Source organism: Accipiter gentilis, unplaced genomic scaffold, assembly GCF_929443795.1.
Source record: "Accipiter gentilis unplaced genomic scaffold, bAccGen1.1, whole genome shotgun sequence".
Lineage (NCBI taxonomy): Eukaryota > Metazoa > Chordata > Aves > Accipitriformes > Accipitridae > Astur > Astur gentilis.
The window spans coordinates 349,570-354,904 of record NW_026061146.1 but is presented as its reverse complement, the minus strand read 5'-3'; positions in this window follow the sequence as shown (position 1 = coordinate 354,904).

Here is a 5,335-nt window from a genome sequence, read left to right as displayed (position 1 = left end):
TCGCCTTCGCAGCCGCGGTGAAGTGCGTGGGTCTGGCCGCAGCGTCCGGCGTTGTTGGCCGGCGAGGGAAAAATCCTCGCCGGGCCGGGGCTGAGGGGCCGGGGCTGAGGGGCTGGGGCTGCGGGCGCGGCGGCCCTCCGGGCTCGTCAGTCAGGCGTCCGCCTGAGGCCGCGGGGCTTCCCGCCGCTCGGGAGCCGCGGCCGGGCCTGTCAGCGGCGCGGCCCCTGCCCGCGGCGGCGGAGAGGCGCTGGGGCGTCCCGGTCTCCGGCGCGGGCAGCGAGCGGGGGGGGGTGGCTCCGGGCAAAGGAGGTTTGCAAAGGCCGGCTGGGGACGAGCGTTGGCGCTCGGCAGACCCGCGGTGATGTGCTGCGGCCCGGCGGCACCGAGGTGGAGGGAGGTTCTCGGTGGAGGGAACGTGTTCCTGCGGCCGCAGGAACTTGTGGAGGTACCTACCGGCAGCAGTTGAGGAAGCGGTTTTTTTACTGTGGGTTTTTTTTTTTTTCCTGTCTCTTTTTTTCCCCCTTCTTTCTGTGCTTTTTACCAGTGCCCGCGGCAATGACTTTTTTGCCGCCACAATGTTAAGGTTTTTGCTGGAAAACATGTATGTTCTAGAAAGCAATCTCTTGTGCCTTTCAATCTACAGAACTTGTGGACAAATGCGTAGGTCCACGCACGCGTTCATGTTGTGATGAAGAGCGATCAGAAATTGTGGGACCGCTTCTAGGACGTGATGACTTTGTCCGTATCCTTTGATGGAGGTGTTTAAGGCCGTCCAGTTTATGCTCCAGCTGAGTGATGTTACTGCTTTTGAGAGGTTTGAGTTCACCGGATAGGAGAGCCTTTTTTGTATGGATCAGTTGTCTTGTTCTGATTTTTTTATTTTACAGGTAAAATCACAGCTCGGTGTGACATGGAAATAACTGGAAATAGTTTTATTTTTAAATTCGGGGCCTTATTTTCCTTGAAACTGGATTTTCAGATACGGTGCTAGAAGACGTTACAAGTATGTAAGTGTTGTTTCTGCCTCCTGTTCCTCTTGAACATTTGGTTTCCTGGGGAAAAATGCTGTGTAAGCTCTGTAAGCGAAGAGGTTTTATATTTTTGGAATACTTGCCAGCTGAAGGGTTTGTACCTTGGACTTACACTGTAGAGGATGATATGTTCAGGACATCCATGTCATAGAGTAGCTGTTGCATGACTTATACTTGTAATCAGGTTCCTACTTGATAGCCTTAACTTTGCGTGGATTGCGCCTTGAACTTTCCAGTAGTTTGTTTGTTTTTACATTTCCTTAAGGTCTAGGCAAAGGTTTAGAAAGTTAGCAGACTTAAGGATAAGTATTTATTACTTTGTCCTGCCACGTTGCTATTTGAAACCTGTTCTGAGTGTTGGTGGTATTCAAGAAATTGCCGCGATTTAGAGGGTGAATCTGTATCTTTAGGTGTACTGAGCAGAAAAGGACAATGGATCTTTTTAGTTGCCAGATAGCTTTCTTTATCCAGGCGGTCAATTTGTCAAGATCGGGCTGCAGCGTGGCCAATTTATTTCTTAGTTCCGACAACTGCCATCTTAATGTAGAGATTTATTCTTTAATCAAAACTGGAATTGTTGTCCCTGGTTATCTGTTCTTACTTATTTTTTTTTTAATGCTGCTTCAGTGAGACTCCGTCTGAGGGCAGAAGAATCGCAAAGCTAGAGCAGATTTTGCTAAATGGAAATAACATAGCACTGGTAAGTCATCATTGTTAAAATGCTGCATGCATTTATTTTCTGTACCTGTAAATCAATCAGTAACTGAGCTCAACTACTTTTAAGCTGAGCTTTCCAGACAATTCCACTACACAAGGTAATTTCAAGTAGCTTCTGGGGCATATGTGTGTATGAATGATGTTGGAAAAGTGATCTTGCTGTCTTGGTACATGTTACAGTTTAAAAAAAAAAAAAAAAAAAAAGAAAAAAAAAAAGAGCATGTCCCTAACTTTATTTTGGTGAATGTTTTTCTGGTCTTCAGGTGTGCAAGGGAATCACTGGCTTTGTTAAGCGCTCCGTAAGCTGGTTCATACAGTGGCTTTTAACTCACGAGTGTTTGCCTGCATAAGCGTGTAGGTGGAATGCATCTACGTTTTATCCATTATTGTATGTATAGATGTGTTTGCAGCAGTTTGGATGTTTACAAGCTTGTCAAGTCATTTGGCAGTTACGATTACCGTGTGATGCCCAGAGAGCTGTACCTTTACGTGCTCTGAAAAAAATCTGGAGGTCTGTTGGCTTATACCAAATCAGAAGCACTATGATTTTTAGTTTATTATCTGCTGGTGTATGTAGGTCAGTACTGCAACAGTAATTAAATACTTTGATTATGCATCCCTAAGCTGAATTCTGCAACTTCCTAAATACCACAAGAGCAGACCTAGAATAGTTTTTTTTTGTCGGCATAGATGGCTACAAAGTCAGGACTTCCTACGTAAAAGCATTCCTAATTTTGTGGGAAGAGGAGAGGACGACCAACTCGAGTCGAAATCAGCTCTGTGTGAACGAGGAACAATCTCCATTTTGCTGTCTTTCCCACCTTGCACCTCCTCACTGTGTGTCTGAGCAAGTGCCATCTTGCCTTAATTTCTAAGCCTTTTTCTGCTTTGGTTATTGTTCTGCCTCCTTAAAGGATAGCGCGTGTTCTGACTTCTTGTATGGGGTAAAATTACTACCATCCGGTTAAGCTGGTGGTATACTGCGCTTGAAGCAGAAGCTGGTGATGCTTAGAGTGCAAATTTTCAGCAAGACGTAGATACGTTTCTGTATCGGACCGTGTGCCTCTCTTGCGGACACGTCTCCCATGTCAGGAAGACTATGCTTTAGACTTTTTCTTACTTCGGTCCTGAAAGCAGCAAAGTTCTTCCTCTTTAGAAGTGCTCAGCTAACTATTAAGAATGGATCAGTAAAAGCAATGGTTATCCTCTTCTTTTTTCCCTTATTCATGTTTTTCCTTTTGTATTTCTTTTTCCGTTGTTCAGTTCTTTACTTTCTTCCCTGGAAAATGACTCCCTGCTGCCTGTAGAAGGGTTCAGGCTCTTTATCAGTTTTTGAGCTCTGCTTACTGATAGAAGTTGGAAAGAGGAAACCAACTTCCCAGTACCGTGACAGTCTGGGGAGGAATCAGCAATTGGAGAAATTATTCACGAAAGGAAGGATGTTCTTTGTCCTTTTAAAAATGAGCTGTAGTGTTTCTAGACAGAATCATTTCCTTGAGGTGAATACCAAAGACAAAAACCAAAATGTTTGTTATCTAGGAACTCCTCTGTGTTTTGTTAAACATTCTTTGTGTTTTGGAGGTTCTGTCCTGTGCTTCTCTGGCAATAACTGGCTTCCACTGTTGGGAGAGGAAGATAATATTGAATCGAAAAACCGCTTTTGTGGTCTACCGGTGAAGTCTCCATCTGCTAAATTGTTGTAAAGCAAGAACTGTCATGTATGGGTCTGTAAAACTCGGACCTATGGCACAAACACAAAATTGTCGTCGTCTTTTATAGGTGGTTCCTGGGGGAGAAGGACCTGAAGTATAAATTGATACAGTTGTCATCTGTGAAGACATGGGTTTTTTATATATATATATATATATATATATATATGTGTGTGTGTGTGTGTGTGTGTAATCTAAACAGAGCTTTTGTGGGGTAATGGTGTGGGTTGCTTGTTTGTTTTTGTTTACAGGCTCTTGGAATTGACATTTGCTAAAAGAGGAGGATTTCCCCTTCAGGAAAGGTGCATCACTAATGATGATGCTGGTTTTGTAAGTTGAAACCGTTACTTTCCTGTAAAGACACACTAATTTCTTCTGAATAAAAGCCTTTCTTTTTGTTCTCTTTGTGCTCAGTTACGTAAGTGCACGAGGGAGTTAGTTTTCCAACGGGTTGATGGAGTGGAAAAAGAATAGTTACGTTCCAGTTGCTGTCGGTCTTCAGTTTTTCTACATCTGTTGCATTTGTTTATGGCTCAAGTCTATATAAAACCCAAATCGTGAGCCAAGAGATTGCTATTCTTTGCACTACAGGCAGATACTAAGCTGGATCATTTGTTTAAACCCTGCTTCAGGCTGTGTCGCCAGAAACCGTGTGGTAGAGTGCTGTAGAATTCTGAAAGCTCTTCAGAGTGGATGCATCTGTTTGATGCTCAGCAGCCGTTGGTTCTGCTGGCCTTGAGGTTCAGCACTCTTGGACTTGTTTTGCTTGGCAGATGTACTCTCTTGTAGTAAAGGCATTGTAGTGGTATTTTGCGAGTGAGGACAGACAGACCAGGCATCGTTCATGTCCAGGGGGCCGGGGCGGGAAGGTTGGTGTTCAAGCTTCTCATTCCTGTCAGCGGTGACTCCGCTTGCACCACTAAGTGGTGCTGTGTACGTACCCTTAACTAAATTGGGAGCTGCCTGTGCCTGCCTGCTTGTGTAGTTCGGAGCGGTCCTTTTAGAGAAAATGTTCTTTTGGCTGCATTTGTTCTCCTGTGATACAAAAACTTGACAGCTATTGGGGGCAACTACTACTTTAGGAGGATTTCTATAAAGTAAGAAATTGCCGGTTTTATTTTATCATGATGGGCAAAACAATAACTGATTCAAAATCACGTCCACTGCAGCTTATGCTTCCGTAACACACCACTCAACTGATTTCTATGCGTAAATGTCTTCGGAGAGGAATCACAGGTGCCTGCTGTGACTATAGGGACAAGCCGTATGGGCTCACAGGAGCAGAGCATGCTTTGCCTTCCCATCACCAGAAGAAAGAAAGAAAGAAAGAAAGAGGTGAAGAAGGGTGCTCAGGAGCAAGAGGCTGCAAGGAAGTTGCTGTACGTGATCCTTTTGCCTTGCTTTATCTGACAGAAAAGCTGCCTTCTGCTAGTTGGGTCTTGGCTTGAAATACAAGGGGGAAGAGACTCCCGCCCCTCTCCCAGGGAGTGTGCTACTTTTGACTGGCTTGTTCTGACTATGTGATCTGCAATTACAATATTTAGGTTGCATGGTGACAATCTATACCACTGACTCCCTGAATGGTTTTTCATTTCTGTCCCCGCTTCCTTCTCCAGCTTTTTTCAATATATCAATTTAAAAAAAAAAAAAAAAAAATTTTTTTTTACCTTACCTGAACATCATCTGTTGGCTTTGGCCCCAAACACTTTATTTCCTAGAAATAAGTTGAGTCTTTTCATCAGAATATGTAAAAGATTTCTAGCCACTGTAATACTATTGTATTGTTTTTTTTTTTTTTTAAATAAGTTTCTATCCAGGTTCCAGTGTGTGCACTGAATTTCTACTGCAGTAGATGACAGTCTTAAGCTGAAGAGAGAT